This window comes from Hylaeus anthracinus, unplaced genomic scaffold (assembly GCF_026225885.1).
Source record: "Hylaeus anthracinus isolate JK02 unplaced genomic scaffold, UHH_iyHylAnth1.0_haploid 2, whole genome shotgun sequence".
In the NCBI taxonomy this organism is placed as follows: Eukaryota; Metazoa; Arthropoda; class Insecta; order Hymenoptera; family Colletidae; genus Hylaeus; species Hylaeus anthracinus.
Genome location: NW_026534838.1, coordinates 6,859,096 through 6,879,786, shown reverse-complemented (window position 1 = coordinate 6,879,786; position 20,691 = coordinate 6,859,096). Strand labels below are relative to the sequence as shown.

Genomic DNA, 20,691 nt, shown 5'->3' with positions numbered 1-20,691 from the left:
TCTGAAACTTATCACCAGAAGATTTTCCGTTTACCCCCTAAAAAAATTCACAAGCATTCGCAACCTCTTTCAGACCGTTCTAAGTGGTCCTTCCCCTTTGATACAACACCATCCGTACAACCCTCGATAATATAAATTTGGAAGAAGGGTTCGCTCCTTTGTTAAGTACCAAAACGTATTACTTTCAGCTCCGACGTTTGAAACGTTTCTCGTGTCGGGGTTAAAAAACAGTTAAACGTCACGCTTTATAAGAAGAGCCCCACAGCGGAGGGCACTCCTTCAACGTCGAGCGTATCGTCACTCCGAATCCTATTGGGGTCGCTTGTTGTCTACCGACGAACGAGTTTCAACGAAGAGCTAGATTATATTATATCTCGATGCGAGAAAGCTTAGAGTCGGTTCATTTTTTAGAATCATTGAAGATAGGGAATCCTTGGCAAATGAGGTATCCTAGGCGCCCACATCATTAGAAAACCACCCCCATGTAACAGTTGGACCTAGCAGTTATTGATCCAAAGAATCTGCAGACTTTTGCAACTTCTGAAGGCATACTTTTTTCTCTGATAAGTAACGATCAACAATTTAATTTCTGTTTTCAAACTATGCTCGTGAATCCTCCAATGTTCCGGCGTAGGCGACTCCGTTTAATGGCGGGTAATAAATGATAAAAGCTCCAGGTATCCGGCGTGCTTCCACTCCGCGAGGAGAAAAAGGTGTGCCGTTAAAAACGGCGGACGATCTGTCGCGAATAACGGTAACGACGCGTAGCTGATTCATAAGTAGAGAAGAAAATGGAAAGAAAACAGGGTTGGACGGGAAAGAAGCGGAACGCTTTCGTGGAAGCTGCTGCTGAAAACGGAACGGAAGCCACGGCCAGGAGCCCCGTAAAAAACTTCCCTCTGAATCATCCTGGCCACAGTTTCGCAACAACTCTCGTTACGATATCACCCCTGCCCTAAAGCCGAGATCGTCCGCGGGTCTGTAACCGGCAGACGTTCCTGTTGTTATTGCGATGGGAAACTAAAAATTACGTTGCTTCTTCGCTGGCAGCGCTGGAGAATGTCAGCGAGCGTCCCTTTTACGCAACGACACTCCGAGGGTTAATTTGGTAAAGTGTGCACGCCGATTTGGAGCTACAGATGAATACAATTGGGGACAAAGATATTCATGGAAGAGAATTTCCTTCGCTTCGAGGCGTTATTATCGATAGATCGAGTGAAGTAGCACTCTGTTATCCATGTATGGGTGACGTGGAGACTGAGTTGAAAAATCAACAAATAAAGAGCTCTCGAGGGCTGGAAGTTGAAACTCGGTTAGTTTTCTGCTAGATTCTGGTTGCTGCTTCTTTCGTCGATTATCAAGAACCCCCCAATGAAAACTCGGACACGAGGCTCCGCAGAGTCTTCCTACTCCGATTAATCGTTGGAAATCAAGGCATTTCCCGGAGCATCTAACCGAGCAATCGGTTCTCCGCGTGGAGCGCACCTGGAGACCGATCGGAGGATCGATACAGAGGCCTACGGGCTAGGAATAGTTCGTAAACGTCTCGAAGCGATGCTTTTGATTCATGAGGACCAGGAGCAGCGTTAGGAGCGTCGGCGTCGTGTCAGTGGCTCGGAGCGGTTGCAAATTGAAGAAAGCAATATCGGGGGCCGGTTTTAATACCCCTCAGTCAGCTATCCGAGAGGAACCCTCGCGGGCCGGTTAATCCAGAGTCAGCTGCTGGAAAGGAATGGAAGCCATTTCGGTAGGCCGCGGCTGATATCCGCCACCTGGCAATATTTCAACGATCCGCCAGACCGGGGATAACGGATCCACTCTTTGTCCGTGGTAATGGCGGAACCAACGATTCCGCCATCGGGCAATTAGGGACGATCTTCGAGGTCCGGAAGGTCAGCATACTTCCGCAAAATCATGTTCCCAGGAATTTTCGAAATTCCACCTTGAAAACTACGTTGAACTACGTCTTTCACCATATGACCGGACATGAATTTCGGCTGTTCGAAAATAAGAAGATTTTCAATCGTAAAATAAGTTTGAACATTTGCCGAGTTTGTTTTCCTCCCTTAAACGATCCCGGTAAAATTTGCGGCTGTACTCGAACTGTACCAAAGTCGTTAATCTATCGAATGATTGGGTTTTATACGATATTCCACGTAACTCGAGAATTTTAATCAATTTATCCTTAAACGTTTCCAATACCTTACCGATAGTATCCCAAAAGGTATCCAATAACACACGCACCGGGTGCGCAATTTCATCGAACATTGCTGACATTCTGAGTCTCCTCCCTCGTCAAAGGAGCCGAGAGAAAATGTAAAAAATGATAAAGACACAACGAAATCTGAGACGTGATCAAGCACGTGGGAAATTTCGCTGTGGAAGCAATAGAGGAGACAAAGAACGTCGGGTAGAAAAATGAAACTGGAGCGTAGCGTGCTCTCCTTCGGTTTTAACCACCCACGTTTTCGGAATTCTAGTTACACCGCTTATAGGAGGTTAGCAAAGAAGCTTCGAGGTAACAACAGACATTTGACCCTATCCTTTTTGATTTCTCTAGACTCTGCTCATGCAGCAGGAATATTATACCAAGTAAAATAGTAGACGTTACGTTTTTTCCTTTACAAAAGAATTTTCCACCATGAAAACAGGTTACACGAATTTTCCGTTACTTTTTTGCCCGATGGAATTCACCCTAAAGTTTCTACCCTCATTCCTGAATACGCCTTGCACGTCGTGGGGCCAACTTTACGCCAATTAAATTTTAATATCATCGGTATCCCGTGCTCTATGCTCTTTAATCAGTCGCTATTCGTGCTGCGTCAAAGTAGCCTGGAATCTCTTCAACATCGAATGGACACAGCTTCACAATTAAAACTTTGCCGCCGGCACCTTTCTCTCCTGGCGTCGTTCTTTGCCTTCTGGCGTGCAAATAAACTGTTCGCGACTCGTTTCTCCTCGACGAGAGATGTTTCGCCGCTTCGCTGAAAAAACAAGGTCGAGTGCTCGGTGACAAAGTTATGCGAACGACGGAGACGCGTATAGAAAAGGCAACTCGTTGGCCTCTCCATCGATGAATGCTCGTTTACTACCGCGACGTCGTTGTTAATCTATTCGTTTTTTTATGATGGACTTTGACAAGTGACAAGTGTCGTTTCGAATGCAAATCGGAACTGGAGAAGCTGGCTGAAACGTGATTGTTTCATCTATCGTAATCAGCGCTCCTCTCGATCCACATAATTTCATCGCCGTCGTTGGGGATTTCTTCTTCTCCAGTCATCCACTTTTCCCAACGAATTTTACGTTATGCGCGGTCACGTTTCAGAAACACACTGCCATGATTCCTGTACCTCCGCGATCTCCTCTCTCCTCCACCTTGCCCTCTTTCTTTCCTGCGCGACGAGACTTGACTCTCTCGTGCAGGGAGAGTCACTCTCATCAACGACGAGCCCTCGATTCGAGATGCGCCTCGACGGCCACGCAGCTTTCGTTTCATCCCCCCCCGTACCGTCGTATCGGCCTTTCGGCGAGTACATTATGCAATGAGGGTACTCGTCGAGCCAAGGATGCTTTCTCGGTAAGACGCGCGAGGGTGTCTAAGGTCGTCTCCAACTCGAAAACATTTCTTGCTCGGCGAGTAACGGTCTGTTAAAAGTTAGATTAGTCTGAGTAGCCTAAAAGCTCTAATGACTAAATGACAGAGGGAAAAACGAAAGGTTGGCGACGAAGGAGGCTGGGGGACGCGGGACGAACGAGGGTAAGTAGTTCTTTGCTATGATTTGGGTCAGAGAACCGTGAAGCGAGAGTATTACGTGGCAACGCCTGCTGCGAGCGAACCAACATTCTTACAGTGAAAATTTAGAAACGAGGCTGGTTTTAGCCGAATCAAAGCTGATAAGATGCGAATTAGATGACGCGATGGAAGCTACAATGGAATCCCAAGGTACCAGCTACTTTCAAACGGGTCGTTCCCGAGTGCGTATAAATCCACGTGGACAGAAACGAAGGCTGAGGAGAGCAGGACGAAAAGGACACGTCTGGATCTCGGCGAAGCTGTCGAGCGATGAAGAGAACTCGCCTAAGCCCCGGCTAAACACGGCAGAATGTCTATAACTCTCAGAACTCGTCCGTCTCGAATTAACCTCTCTCAATTAAGACAATGGTCCCAGGGTTCTCCGGACATCCTCTTCTCATCGAAGCGAGAATGGAGGACCTGAAAGGAAGGATCTCAGGGGTTCTCAGACCCTACTTTGTCCCCATCTACCCCGGAAAATGTATATTTATATAAGACTCGAGGATCCGACGGTGAAGGACTACGGTCGAGGGACTGCTAGCTTTGAGTCTGGCTGCCACGACATCCCGTGCCAAGTGCACCGAGAATCGTAATCGTTTCTCGCTTCGAAAAAGTTCGTGTCGTTCGTCGTGCGGTCACACTGTCTCGTTCGCAATATAAGCATTTTCCAGAAACGATTCGTCCATTCTACCTAATTCGAAACGACAAAAACGAGGAATGAAGAGTCTGGAAATTTTTCATTGGTGTCCGTGCGGTATCGATCAGTCCCAGTCCAGCTGCGAATGGAGCAACACGATGTCACGGACGCAAAAGCGCTCGGGAGACGCGATACAGGAATGCAGAAGCATCGAGGAGGAACGTGCACCGGAAGGAGAAACGTCGATACGCCACTCTCTTCCCTTTCAGCGATCGCTTCGTCTCGAAGAAGTACTCTCGCTTTCGTGGAAGACGCCGGGGATTATCGATTAATCGGCCCGGCCAGACGGAGAACTTGAACTGCCTTGACTTGGCGACGAGCTGGAAATTGACCCGGTCGCGTTTATCTTTTACCGGTCACGGAATTTGATGCTCGAACTGTGCGAAAGATTTGTGTCCGTTAGGTCTATTCGATTACAATTTTGAAGAATCAAGCTGGTAACTGAGTTACAAGTTACGAGAAACATCGTATTCGTTAAAATTCTCCAAAACGAAAACATCCTTGTTCTAGTGCCAGCATACCACACCGTGTATACGACAAATTTATTCATTAATTTGCTATAGAACGAACGACGCGAAAGACGTACCTCAAAAGAATTTAAATATAGAAAATACCTTAACTCGAAGTTTCATCAACGGTGATCCCAAGCTTCTAGTGTAAAAGCGGTACCCAAGTAATATTACACGCACCCCTATACGCATACACGCGTGCCTTGCTCCCGGTTTCGCTGGATTCCCCATTAATCCGTGACCCGAACTCTGGTAAATCCTTTGTGCCTCGCGGAAAAGCAGCAGCTACGTGCTCGCGTTACCAGCATCCCTTTAGAATACTTTAAGGACGCTTTCGACCGGGCGAAAAAAAAAACATCAGCTCTAATTATGTAACTTTTTTTTCGTCGGTCCTTTCTTCTCGCGCATCTCATTTTTGATGGAAAAAAAGCGGGAGTGACGTTCCCTTTCACGTGCTCCTACAAAGGACTCGACATTCCCATAATGGAATCCACCGCAAGATGCACCGAAGAAACTTTGATCAAAATTTTTTTAGAGAAGTTCTCTCGTTTTTAAGCATACAGAAATTTTATAAATTAAGCCGAGCTCGCGCGTTCGATTAATTCTCCGAATGAAAATTTTCATGGCGAAATCTTCGGACGCGTAGGTAGCGGCTACTCCGTGAAATTATGTCGAAATCAGAGATAAAAGTGATTCAGAAAAGAAGGGTTAATTATCCATGGCCTCCGAAATAGAAACCATTTTGAACCCACATCTGGACTATTTACTTCGTTTAAAGAAACGCTTTGACCGTAATTCCACAGAGGTAGGCTATCTCACACACTTTTCATTTGCGCGGATAAGAAAGAACATTATCTCTAAGTTAATGAAAAATGGAGGCTGAAGAGAGAGAATACTAAACACCATTGCTATACGACGAAAAAAGCACGTATGCGTATATTACTTTTCTGTATGACGCGTTGAGCTTGGATGCCCTATAAAGCTGCGGAATTCACATTTTGTGGGACATTTGGTTGTTTGCGCGGTAGAATTAGTACGACACAACCTGAATTGTAATTATCCAAAACAGGGCGGGATTGTTAACGTAGAATCCATGAAAAAATACAGATTTCCAAGAGAAGAAGATCGCGATGAAAATTATTCAACAAAGAGACTCATCCTGGGATAAAGATTCAACCGCTTTCCAACATGGACACCAAAGCAAAGCAAGGTTGTCGTACGCACTCTCCGGTTGCGCGAACGAGACGGACCGCGAGTTCAACGCTGGGAAAAAAGAGAGGCTGTTTTAAAGGGAAATGAATTTTAAACACGATTCTCATGCGAGGACAGGGGGCGGGGGGTGCTGGAGGTCTGAGTAAATGCGAATGAAAGCCGAAAATGATAGCGAAACCGCGGCTTTCTAAAAGCTTGGAACCAGAGAACGTTTCGACGCGGACGCTGACTGTTTTATGCCGCGGCATCGACGCAGGAGATTCTTGGCCGAAATTGATTTAGAGGCGGCGATTAAACGGTACGCTCGAAAACTCACAACAAAAGTCGACGGGTGTGGCGTTTTATTAACACGATATCTCGACAGATATGAGTTTTGAAAGCTATTCTATAAGCTCGGGAACGCGCGCCGGGACAGCGTCCTGGCCAAGTTTTAACCATTGTTTCGCTCGTTACGAGGTTTCAGCAGTTGCTCTCCCGCTGAGTTTCGCCTCCCCCTCCGCGTCCCTCGCGGAAAAGTTGAAACAATTCCGCGCCGCGGCCAGATAAAACCGCGGAAAACGGACGAAAACTGGCCGGAAAAATAAATGCCCGGGACGAGCGTGCCGCGCGCATGGAACACGTTTCCCTGATCGCGCGGTGAACTATTAATTGTTGCGCTCCGGAAGTCCTTTCCGCTCGACCGGTACACCGGAGAGCGGACGAGTTTGAAAACGGTTTCCCAGATAGGAGCAGCGTCGCGGTGAATTGAAAATTAACGCGAAGGGGCTGCCTCCGGGCAATGAGACTCGTTGGAAATCGAAATCCGACTCACCGCTTGTATGACTGCGCTCTAGTCTTCACGTGATGGACTCTCCGCCCTGGAATCACCGCATCGTACACTTGGAATGGCAAACTCTGAAACAGAGCAGGCCGAAATGAGATTGGTAAACCGATCCGATGATAACCGTCGGTCAACACCGGATAAAACCGACGACGGGATGCGGGATTTTCATCCCGATCAATTCTCAACGCAACTATCAGTTAAAGAACAGTAATGCAGTTAAAGTTCAGATATTTGTTATTAACTAGCTGTGCCTCGCAGTGACCATTTTGCGATAAAGTTAATGTTACAACAAAATTTGTTGTAAACTTGAAAATTAAAGGCTCGACGACACGCGTAAGGCAGGTCGATCGGAACGCGTTCAGCAGCGACGGATGCGCGACAGATTTACCACGTCGAACACATGCTTATTCACGTAGCTGTGAGCACAACGTTATTGCCACAATTTATGAAAAAGCACACGCATCGCGTTGTACGGCTCTAAACCTGTCTACTCGCGAAAATCCAGCTGTATCAAAATCCTCCCGATGGGATTTTCTAGTAGACAGGGCGCACGCCATATTTGACATAAAATTTTTGCGCGCCGTCACTGAACCCACTCCGACAAGCCTACCTATCGTGATTCAACTGCGGATGTTTATAAATATTCATATTTTTACTGATTCAAACAATACATACAAGATAAAGGACGTCTCGAAAGGCAGAGAATACGGCAAGGTTTGAAAATAATTTGTCCGACAAGCGAAAATCGAGCGAGACGTGCATTTCGCATGCTCCGACCCGGAAGTAACATCGGATTAGCACGTATCACCGTGCACGGCTGCTACATAGTTCCGTATCCGCGTTTAAGCACTTTCAATTTCCGCCGAGGGACTACGGGAATAAATATGGCTGCCACCATTTCGCGAAATGGCCAAGCACGGTAATCGCGAGCGCATTGATATTCTGGCTGGCTTTGGACGCGCGCGGTTGTAATATTTCATCTACTCTTGTCCAGAACAAAGAACAGCGTAATTACTGATAGCACTGTTACTTTTTTAATCACGAACAATGCTATGTACTTAAATCGTGAACAACATTTGTTGAATTCTGGTTATGAGAATCGCGTGTACTCCCTTAACTGAAATAATCCAAGCGGCGAACAAAATTGACAATTTATCGAGTGGGATCCGTGATGTATTCCGAATTGCCGAATGGTCTTATCCGTTTTCAGCAATATCTTTCAAGTGCACGTTTTATGAGACGATTTGTTTCGCACTCGTTACACTGTATTTTGCGTTTAAAGCATCGTCTCCACCGAGGGCGGTTTTTCCGCCTCTACGGGTTTCTTGGGACCGATCGTTCGCTCTGTGAATCTTTTACGAACGGACACTACACCTAGTTTTATCTGCAACTGTTCGCGAACGATAGTCAAACAATAATTCCCTCGAATGAAATATTCATACGAAGCGTACGCCGCGAATAACACGGTCGCATTTGCATTACTAGATGGAACAGGAAATAAAAGCTTCGACCTATTCAAAATTTGGTAAACCAAATGCGTGATCTACAAACATCGAATTTATTTCAGATCAACGCGTTCTTTTACTGTTCTGTATAATATTCGTCAGTTTTCAATCTGTTACTAAACTATTCATAAAGACCTTGGTATTATAATTCGACCTAGCATTATCGTAGATTCGTTGTAAACCTAGCTCAGATCCGACGTGGACAACCACAGACAAGTATATCTCACGCTAGACGTATGTTAATACGCTAAGAGAAAATCTAGTTTCCCTCCCCGATATAACTCTCGCTTATCGCATACGTGACGTAGACTTAACCCTGAATCATCCAACCTCGCTCAAACTCTAACCTCACTCAAACATAATACATCCGCAGCATAGATGAAGCATACATAGCTAAACGCAGGGCGAATTTAGTCGTAATCCAGATATAACAGAGTTTATCCTAGCTTTACTCTACGGCTAACACTGACATAATACAGTATAATCTAGATCTAACATAATCTGACTCATTGTCAGACCCATTCCAAACCTAATCCTATAATCTAGCGCGCAAGCAAGATTAAAATCTTATTACGTTCAAGGTTCGCACCGATTGGAAAAACCAACGGAGAATAGATGACACGGTTCGAAGCAAAAATCTATATTTTATAGGTGAACGTTGAGTAATCTTTTAAAGATCTTGCACAGCGATTTTCAAGATATCGTTTTAAAGATATGATCCAAAGCCATATAATAAAGCCTCGGTCTGATCAAAAACGTTCTTCTGTTGTGATCCGGCTTCAGGACGAGCGGCTCTTCGTCTTCTCTGAAGCGTTCCAGTGATGACGCTTCGTAACGCTGAGGAGCCTTTGATCTTTATATTATACTTTGCGAAATTTTGTTGCTTCTGACCCAGTAGAAAGCACCGATACTTCCACTGTCTTTAATATTGAGCAGAAACCTTTGCCAGAAATTGCTGTTACCATAAAGGGAAGCTACTTCTACAGTTTTTAAATCGCAGCATGAATATTTGGGTACGATATATAAAATAAATGGATTAAACGTTGTTTAACAAGTCTCTTCGATAGACATAGAGGGTACGAGTATTTATGGAACTGACTGTATGTCCCCAGAGGTAGCAGATTCGTCATCCCTGGCCTTAGGTCTAGGTTGCACATCTGAACTATACAGTCTTCCCAATCTCGAGACTCGGTACAGAGTTCAATTACCAAGCCCATGTCAAACGAGGAACATCCGGGTCAGGTTCCATTCAATTGTACCGGCAGGTCAGGCCGACGCGACGCAGAGTTACAGAGCTGTTTGTCGATACGTGTAAACGGTCCCCGAGAGCCAGTGGCTGAAGAATGACCGTCGCAGGGGACGATCCTTTAAAGATGGCGGTCGAGCTCGGTTGGGCAAAAAGATCAGGCCTGCAGGCGTTTGGCAAACGAGACCGGCTCGGTAGGAATCGTGGCTGGTACCGCGATCCTCGGACGAGGAAATTGATGGCAAGGACAGAAGTTTAGTGGCCGTCTATATATCTCGCGGAAGGAGCCGGTGCCGGTGGTGCCGCGGCAGGAAAAAGGGTGGGAATGGGAGAATTCTGGAGGAGCAGGCGGAAGAGGTCGCTCTCTCGAGTTCTCGAGGCTTGTAACGTTGGTAACCGAGCCACCGGCTTTCGGGACACGCTGGTGAGATAGAGAGGCGGAAAGGGAGACGACGAAAAGAGGCGAAATGGGGAGGAAAGTCGTGGTCGATGCTCGGTCATCGAGAAAAACTCTACCCCTCTCTTTGCCATTTCACTCGAGCATCTCCACCTCGCTGTTCGCGGTAATCCCAAATGTCTATGGGTGTTCGCGTCCGTGTGCAAAAAAGAAGGAACGTGAAATCAGCCGCTCGTGGAAGGGTCCGGGAGATCTTAAATCGCCGTCGCATGAAATCGTCCTTGAAAGCGCTCGCCATCTCGAGAACCGATCACAATGTAGACAGACGGTCCCGGTGATCCGGCTACCGGTGAATATACATCCACGGTTCTTTCTAGGGTTTGCATCCGAGCTGCATATTGTTCCATATGCTTCGCGTCTTCGACGAGACGAGCGTTATCCTTCGGACTGCGGATCGCTAAGCCTGGATCCTTTGCAACCCAAACGATAGTTTCGCTACATATGGCTATAATCTTGAAACTACCGAACCACTGCCATACTGTTCACTTTCAAGGAACAACCAATAATCGTATGTTCATACCTGTCCCAATTTTAATAAACTCGCTCCGACATTTATCTCCGTTTGCGTAATTACAACGTAACGCGACGACGCAGCCCTTTTCGCAAATAACGAGGGAAAAAAGACAAACCGCAATGCGTTCGATAATTTGTTTGTCGTGTAATTCGGAGGTTTGCTCTGTTTAAAAAAGCACACACGATGTGTATTCATTATTATTTGCACGTGTGATGCGCCGCATTAATACATTTTATGTGTAATTCTTATGGGAAATCGGGCTGTACGGTTTGCAGGAAAATTAGCGATGACTTGTTTGCACGAAAATAAACTCCGCAACGTACGAGAGGATATTTCACGCCAGCGTGACAGATAATGACAAGTACCGTAGCACTTAATGAACCGAAATATTTGTTTAAAATAAAATGATCACGTCTCATTTGATACGCTCGCCAACGCACCAACTGACGATGATCGGAATGCTGCATTTCGTCATTTATTTTACGTGCCGATGCATCGGTAAATTATAAAAAGTTCTCCTATTGTTTGCTTTAAATAAATGACTGGGTAAGAGTAATCATTTAAAATATCGCACGGTGTGCTATGTCGAGTGGTTCGATATGAAATTTAAATAGCGAGCTGATCGGATTTCAATTAAAGAAAATACGAACGAAAATGTGTACGAAAGATAGTATCGATGCGGTATTTAAAATTTAATGAAATTCCACCCGTACGAGTATCTCCGACAGTCGGAGTTATTTAACTGCTCACTTTTATTTCCATCGAGTTCAAATGCATGCAGTTTGTCAATAGTAATAGAGTATTCGGGATATACAGATTTTAAATTGCGAATACCGTTTTCTTGTTAATTATTGATCTGTTCAAATTTTATGTAGATTGTATTTGCATTTGGATGCGTGTCCTCCTGGCTTTACAATACAATTTCACGGTTATAGAGTCGTTTAATTTAGAAGACGGGGGTAAAAAATTAAAACTTGAAGAATATCGATATTAAATACGACGTTGGAATCGCCATATTTAAGACTGTAATTTCCAGCCACAGAAGCTGGAACGTGTTAAATCATATATTTTTCGTTTGTCCACGTAAAGTGACCATCGCCCTCCAAAAGCAAATCACCCACTTGGAGGTGTCAATCGTCCACCAGGGAGCGATATAGTCCACGTTGAGGAAGAATGTTCTAAATGAATTAAATGGTAGCTACCTCGTTCCCAGAAAACCTCCCCCTTTTAGCACATTTCGCCAGACTGGGAACACGCTCGACCGCGACTTATCGTCAAGGATCTTTTATCTTCTTCGACATAACGTAACGGGGACGTTACGACTCTTTTTGTCGGCCTCTCCCGGACATTTCCAAGATAAACCACACGCTGGAGACCGTTGGACGGCGTGTCGTACCTCCTCTTCGAAGGATACGTGTCGACATACACGGTGAGCATGTACCGCGAGAGCCACGGATGGAGAGGAAGAAGGATTTACGAGCACACGGAACCGAAGGAGACCCGGAACCAACCTTACCACGGAATATCCTCCTGCGCAAGGATAGACATACCTAATGCATCGGTCCAGGAAACATGCCGTCCATCGCAGAACTCACGAGGACCACTGGTTTTAAAGTAGACACACGTTCCAGATTGCTTTCATCGCGACGGAAATTATTTATCTTAACCCTAGTGTCAATAAATAAAAAGTTCACGGTTGGTTGGTACCCCAACCGTTCCATTCTAACACTGCAGAACGAGTTCCCCAAAAGTATCCGCACACCTAAGCGTCAGGACGTGACGTAAACCACACAACTTTGGTAACCAAACGAACCTACCGGAGGGCGAGAATATTCCAACCGAATAAAACCAACAACCCGGTCGCCTTAATCATCGACTCACCAGTTTACCAGCACGCTACTCGAACCGCGACAATACGATCTCCCTTTAAGGAGGATTTCTGTGCAACGTCGTCGGTTAACTCGATGCAATGAAAAAAGGAGAAAAAGAAAAAGAAAAACTAGCGGAAAGCCGTCGTATGAAAATTCAATAGCGCCGATTCGAGTGGAGACACCCTGTTCAAGCCGAGAAAGTTGGCTGGAGAGGTGTCGAAGCGTGAGCACCGGCAGCTTGTCGACTTGTAGAGCAGCGATGGATGAAGATCGATCGAGGGAAGGAAGAAGCCAGGGGGGTGGGACCGGTTTGGATGCCTTGTGAAGAAGCGGAATGGGGCGGGGGTGGATGTTAGAGGTGGCAGAGTACCGCGTCTTAATAGCGGTCGTACCGTCCTGGCATAGAAAAGGGGATGACGTTCGGGGCTGGGGTAGAATCCAGCCAGCCCCGGTCACGCCAATATTACTTACCACCCCGAGAGAACGATAACTTAATTGATGCACCAACGACGTTACCACTCGTCTTCGTCACGCGGAGTGACTCAATTTTCATAGCAATATTTATATTCAGAGCGGATTGGGAGACTCTACCACGGCTGGAAATTCTTGTTTCATCTTCGAGGATGGGAGTTGCTCAATTTGTTTCGATTAACTATCACTGTAGATTATACTAAAATTACAGGCAGTATCGTAAGTATTCGTACCTTCAATATCTCTTGAAGAAATTTGCCTAAATTTCATTATAGGTTTAATGTTACCGAATAAATGTTTCGTTTCATCTGTAATGAAACATTTATTTTGAAAGATCCTATCATCATTATCGATAAACCTACTATTTACTTCAGGCCTTTAATATACATAGAGAATACGAATACTAATGGGACTGACTCTATATCTAGATATTTCTATAAGCAACGTCGTGAAATGTAAAAATTAAACCAGTCGAAGATTCACCTACCCACTTCTGTACGTCACAACGAACTCCTCGAGCCCCAGAGAAACGGTAACGGGGGAACAATAACAAAGCGAAGGGCGGACGCGAGAAAATTATTCGTGACAGGTCTCCCTAACCAGGCGCAGCCCTTCCGCATACACCATAATTTCGTCAAGAGTCGATGCCGCGTCGGGGCTGCTGTATTAGTGTCAAGTGACGTTTTCGTCCCACCGACTGAACAGGCGGAATTATGCACGCGTACGCACCCGTTACATCTCGTCTCGTAACAGGGCGTCGCTGTAGTCTACCCCGCGTCGGCGTCGCGGCGCCGTCACGAATCGCGATAACACGTGGGGTGCCACGACCCCTGCGCAAATCCAATTTCTTCTAATTTCTTCGGGAATTACTACCGCGAAGCGGTTGGTAATCGACGATCGACTTCGCTGCTGCCAGACTATCGCAATGGAATAACGAACGCGTGAAGTCAACGTAGGGGAGGCCGCTAAACTTGAGCACGCGTGGGGAATTGAATACGTTTTGGAACGATAAGAAATCGGATCAATTGGTCGTGGTGTTGGTCTTGGACTGATTACAATGTCGGCCAGATTTCGTCTGTCAGAGGAGAGGAGAAGCTTTCGACCACGACTCAACTCGAGCTCAAACCCAAATGGGAGGAAAGGGAGAAAGTTGAATGCAGTTGCAGCGATACTGTTGCCGGCTCGTGGCGCAGCGGCAGGGTTTGGCGGAGTTACGATGAGTGGCGAGTAGAGTTTCCGGACGAAGAAGACGCACAGGGGATAGGGTCAGGGGTTGATGAACAGTTTGCTTGGCGACGCACGTTGTGGCTGTCGGCTGTCGGGGCCACGCTGCCGCTACATACAAGAGGAAGAGATAAATTAGGGATGGAGGACTCGACTAGGAGAAAGGGAAAGTGGAAGAAGAGAGAACAATGCGAGGAACGAAGGGAAGAAATGGCACAAAGACAGATACAGAGATCTAGGAGGAACACGCAGGGGGAGAGGGTGGTCTCTAAAAGGCTGTCGCGAAATTTATAGATAGAGGGCGATTCCAAAGTTGTGTCACATAATTTGTAACCGTATTCCGCGCCTCGGAACTAAGAAAGAAGTCCTGCTGAACTGTTCAACTACTTAATAGCTCGTGTCGTGAATAATTATCCCTCACGCGAAAACACGAAGACACGCGAGGACCACACTGTCGTCCATTGTCAAGGCTGGCGTTAAGGTTGTTTGTGGTAAGATATTATGGAATATACAGTCAATCCCATAAGTATTCGTACTAAATCATTCTAAATAAATTTGTGTGAAGTTTATTCATGCACATATTTATAATGGAAAATTGATTTGGTCACCGCCTTCTATTTAAATATTTGTATTCGTCGTAAGATCTTTTTTTTCCGTGTAAAGTCATACTTGCCCAGCTTGATTGGCTTAAGTTAGGCCAGCGCGACGCGTACCACAGGATTAGAGACACCGTAGTTAATAAAAATTACACCGCGGAGGCTGCTCTGCATTATTCATGACTTAGGGGCGCACCGTGAATACGAACAACTGATTACGCGGGGAAATATTTTGATTATAATGCGATTAATGTTGCTTATCGATTGATTCGCCCCTGCACAGTGTCAGAGGCAATCAGGGAGAAAATTCATAGAAATATAATTTCAATTGTATTCCAATTTACTTGGCTTTATTAAACGACAGAGAACTCGAGAGAAGATGTTTATCGAAATAAAATTTGAAAACGAGAAAGTTTGTCGTAAATTACAAATCGAGCGTTACTCTTTTCTCTGCGGAATGTTCCAAGTCCTTTGAAAACGGTAGAAAAAAATCGGAATGAAACATCGCGAGCTCAATTCCTAGGAGCGTTTAATTGTTAACAATTTTTGTGCGTTACACTTCCACCTCGCCATGGGGAAACGGCTTGCAACGGAAGAGAAAAGTTTCCAAATAAAAAATTAACGTTAATTGGTCTACATTGCGGTGTAACTCATTTCAGAGAACATTTCTTCGCGTTTCAGCCGTTTCCACGGATCACGCCAACGACTTTAATGAACGAGCACGACGCGAAACAGACCGTCGTTCCAGTATTTAAAAAATCCACCGCAGAGGAATGGGAATACGAAGGAAGGATGAAAACGTGAAACCGGAAGCAGTCGAGAAATTGAAGCCGCACTCCTACGTCGACAGATTATCGTTAAGACAATTTCGTCGTAATGAGCACCGCCCCATTTGTGTCAACGATAAATGAAACGGTTGAAGAGAAAATAAAACCTTCTCGCAATCTTTTTATCAACTCGAAAAGCGGGGGACGCTCAAACGAGCCTTTTAACAACGTTAATCTGTAACTTCGTGTAACAAGAACCGAGAGATCATTTTATAACATAACTTTGCAAGAATCTTTCTTCTCCTCGTAGCAGAAAACTTTCACGTGCATAATTCTAATAACGTTACCGAGGGTTCCTAGGGTTCGATTTGAAATTTTATCAACAGCTAACACCACGAAAATCATCGGACCGCAAAGTAAAACCGTTTAAAGGAAAGAATCATGCCTGGCGTGTCCGAATGAGAATTCTCCGGCGCTCTGAAAAGTACATCCCCTCCGCCGTTAAATTCTACCTGTCGGTGAGCGCTACTTTAAAGGCACAATAACACTAAATTTCCTTCGATTCGGGGACGAGCTTCCCCCGCCGCCATCGCCATTAGCGCAGGGCTGCGATAGTTGGCACGAAAACCCCGGAAAGAAGCCACCGTGCCCCATGAAAACAGATAATCTCCGTTTATCTTGTAATTCTCTGGTAATGCCATTATACCATCCGGCTCGGACCAGGATTCCCCACGTCGCTCGCTTAAATCTTTGTTTTCGTGGCACCGAAGACGAAATGCGCGGGGTTTGCTGGTCGCAAGCGTAATTGAATCGACCACCCTTAAAGGCCGATAAATCTCCGGAAGAAGCTATCCGTGTGCGTCTGTGGGTCGCGCGACAGCTGCGATCTCATCAATCGCCCTTCGAGTCGACCCGCAGACGCGCACATCCAAACCCTCTTCTCCCAGCTATCGTCGATCAATGCTATTTGCACCATTTTCGGGCTTTATCGCGATGGTGACACGTCCAGCATAGCAGGACCAAGAAATATGCGAACGATGCCACGGGACGTGACTCAAATGTTAGAGGGCGGGACTCGCGAAACACAACATTATAGGAAGCGATCGGTCAGACGTTCTGAGACGTGTACGCCGAGCTCAAGGGGATACGCGTTAGTCTCGATCGAAAGGGGATACGTTAGTTGAGGACTTTAATCCTTTTTACGGATGAGTCTTACAGCTGGAGGACCTGGACACTTATTTATTTAACCCTTTGACTGAAATTTTCATACATATCCGAGAAATACCAGACAATTTCAAGTAAAGATGTATTATCGTAAACAAAAATGTATCACGTTTCCCCTTAACAAGACAAACTATCGTTCGTAAAATCCATCTCCTTTCACGGCAGCGTATCGATCGCAGAGCGTATAATAAGTATCGTTTCCAGCAATTCCTGGCCACCGATATTTAGAGGAAGCGGGTACCGAGCCGCGGATCGACAGGGCTTAATTAGTGAATTAATTAAACGCCAATGAAACACCGGAGTAATATCTTTCGACCGGGCAGTCCGGTGTCCAGAAAGCCGCATAATGCTCGCGTCCCTGTCTGTCGTTGACGTGGCAAACTGGAGCACGAATAATCGGTGACAATTAAATGGTACAGCGGCTCCCGATCAATTTTCCGGCCTGCGAGTCCGCGGGGGCTGCCTGAGATACCAATTCGCGATGAAACGCGTCGCCAGGCGCCCTCGCGCAACCGTGTTGTCCCCAGGTATACACGTAATTGGCGTCGGTTTGCGCGTGTACACGTGCCCGTGAACCCTAAGTATACTGAGCGAGTACAGAGTGTTCGAGGTAAATCAGAGTACGGGAAATTCGACGTTGCGACAGGAGTCTGATACGTGATCGAAAAAAGTTTTCTAAAGGGAGCTTTAGTAGATTTAACAAGCGTGTTACGCGTTTTTATTCGCAAAGCAATCCGTTGTACGTAGAAAATTGTCAAACATTCCATCAGTTTCACGGGCTACAAGATGGCGTAAGCCCTTACAGGTACTATGATCATTCCCTACCTCGATGGCGAATTAATCGGCGAGCTCGAGCAGCAGATTAGCCGCCACGAAATGAAACCAAACCACCACATTAGCTGACGCCGATAGTGGGTTAACTGCAACGAAACGGGAAGAGTAATACAAACCGCTGGCGGTCGAAATCTCGTTACACCGTTAATGGGCCACGATTATCTTTGCAATGGAAATTCCGCTGTCTCCAGGATCTCCATATTCGCCGGCATATTGCGGGGTCTCCGTCGCGAGTCGACTCGAACGGGAGTCGGCATTAATTTTACTAGAGCGGCCGCGGCTAGCGGGGACCGGTGGTACAGTCGAAACGATAATTGGCGTTACGCGAGAATTACGATGGACCGAACAATAAACACGCCGTGCATCCACCGATATCCATTTGTGCGTCATAACGTTATTAAACGGCTCCACGCAACGGTGTTACTTAACAGTGGTTAGTCAATAATTCGGAGGAGATCATTAGGCGGCAATTATATGGTCGAGCGACTCCGGAGAATAGTCGCTGCTCGGTGGGATTGAACGGTGCACCCCAGTCCTTGTAATGTTAACAATTAACCCCATCCGAACCCTGACGCGGCAATTTAGACAGTAAAAAGCGTTTAATACGATTCGATTCTTCTTAAGGGAGCAACTACAGAGCCCTGGAGGATGAAATTCAACGAAAGACGATGCTACAAAAATTAAAACGGAATTATCGCGATACGAGCCGTAATTTAGCAGCGCGAAACTGGCACGCTTAATTCGTTATCGGTATTGTTTGCGCGACGGAAGCTGAATTATAGAAGAATTCTGACGCTGAGGAGAGTTCGAGAGAGCGCCGGGACCCTTGAACGCGAGCTGCGTGCGATTCTTTTGCACGCTAATTATAGACTGCCACCGTTCGCGTGCATGATTATACCTTATTAGCCGACGGGAATTAAAACTCGTCGTGGTGGGGCTCGTGTTCTTGCGTTCCAATGGCGCTGGTACAATAGTCGATGATGGATCTAGATTAATCGAGACCCGAAGTTAGTCGGTTCAATATATTTGTGGATCCGGTAATACTCGTTTCTTTTTATCGCTGCAGATGCTTGACAAAAATTGGTCAATTTGGCAGAGTTCGGATAGCCAATGGAATAGCTTGAAAAAATTGATACAATTTTACAAATATTAACGACACCTATTCCCCTCGCTAATCCGAATGGTCCCATAGTTTCCGATTTAGCAAATACAGTGACGTTATTTTTTGTGTTTTAAATCAGCAATTGGAACGATTTGAGGCAATCCTTTTAACCATTCGTTCGTATTAATCGCGCAGCGAATAGTTCATTTGATACACCGCGTAAAACATGCGAGTATTCGTAGTTATGCGAATAAATGATGAAATACCTACGCACGAATACACGTAGAGAACGAATGCGTAAAATCGATAACCGTGGCAAGCGAAACTACGATAATGTAAGAGAGATATCTAATTATGATGTCAGGATCTAATTATGTAACGCGACAACTACTCGACATGTTCTCGAATAATGGAACACTAATTAAGGAGCTAATCAGTGTCATTGAAAAGCGTCAAGTTACTCCGCACATCAACGCCCGTGCAGCTTCGTCTCGATTCCGCGTAAAATTTATATCGAGGAAACTTAAACAAAAAGATAAAGTTACTGTAATCGATGCTTTCTACAATGTTTACATTTTTCGCTGTAAGTTTTTCGTTGAAAACATCCGTGATGTATCTCACGTGAAAATGCAAGTAAATGGTTTTTTAAAACCTTCGTGGAAGGTTTGGAAGCAGGAAATCGAAGAAGCCTTTTGAAAAAGTCTTCACCTTATCTCTTAAAGTGAGTAAGCAGCCCCTTAATGGATTCGGCCCTCGACGAAGCTGACAAACAAAAAAAAAACGTGCCAACATTCGATTGCTGTGGATTTCTTTATTTACTCCCTTTAAAGGACGGCCCGGTGGAAGGACGCACGCGGATCGACTGCTTCATCGTGCTAATATAAAAGGAGCGGCAAGTTTTACGGAAATGGCTCTTCTACTTTCCCATCTCTCCTGTCCTTAGCCTTTCCACGTGGAACAGGACCGACAGGCAACGGCGGGGAACAATGAACAGGTATGGCAGGGGCTAACAAGTGTCCTGGGAATACCTATTGTTTTTCCCTGGCTGCTACAACCGCCGGCAGCATTAATGCCCCTCATAATAGCAGGAGAAAGGGGGTACGTAATGCGAGCTCGGGCTGCAGACGTCTCTGCGTAATCCTCAGACGGTACGCGTGTGTATGTATGCGTCCTGTGTGTGAGGAACGGAAGCGTATTGCGGCTTTCTTTATGAATTTCACCGCCCGCGAGGCTAATTTCGGGAAATTGGTCGCTCGAAGCAATGGAACACCGCGGGTGCAAATTAAGTAATGAAACTAGTTTTCCTTGAACCGAAGACAAACGTCGTTACAGTAATCGCGAACTCAAAGGAGAACAGATAATGGAGTCAGTAATGTCTCCGATAATGATCACTCCGAAAATTGTTGCTACTGGATTGTTGAACTTTGATTACTGCACGGAAGCATCGTTCGTTGCATGCTCTCTAGAAGTCGAGAGAATGATCAACGGCAAGTACGATTAGGGATGCCTGTCCTTAAAAATATGACAAACCAATCTCTCGCATAGGTCGACTACTAAGTTCAAAACCGCTCCAAGAATTCCTCCTCGAACCTCTCCACTTCCCGCGCCGTCTCCACCGACTTTTCCCAGTCACTTCTCGTTCCACGTTCCTGAATCCAACGGAGTTGGCGGCTTCTATTTGAGGATGTACGCGTCGTTAGTCGCCAGTTCTCTCGTTGCTTCTTTAAAATGCAAACCGCGCGACATAACTAACTACTCCTGGGGGCGCCGCGACGTGGCGAACGGAAAAAAAGACGAGGGGGGCAAAAAAAATAAGCGCGAGCACGCGCAAGAGCATTCGAGCGAA

At 45.8% G+C, this 20,691-nt stretch overlaps 1 protein-coding gene across 4 annotated transcripts in view; it reads right to left on the bottom strand.

The window, feature by feature from the left end:
* Positions 1–20,691, bottom strand: part of LOC128892926 (uncharacterized) — a 211,412-nt gene that overhangs the window by 112,736 nt on the left and 77,985 nt on the right. For 3 of the 4 annotated variants that reach the window (XM_054153580.1, XM_054153579.1, XM_054153581.1), the window contains one exon: positions 7,023–7,105. The exons of the other annotated variant lie outside the window; for it this stretch is intronic. The gene's annotated coding sequence lies outside the window, so the exon portion shown is untranslated. The remainder of the gene's footprint in view (positions 1–7,022; positions 7,106–20,691) is intronic. 4 annotated transcript variants of the gene reach the window in all.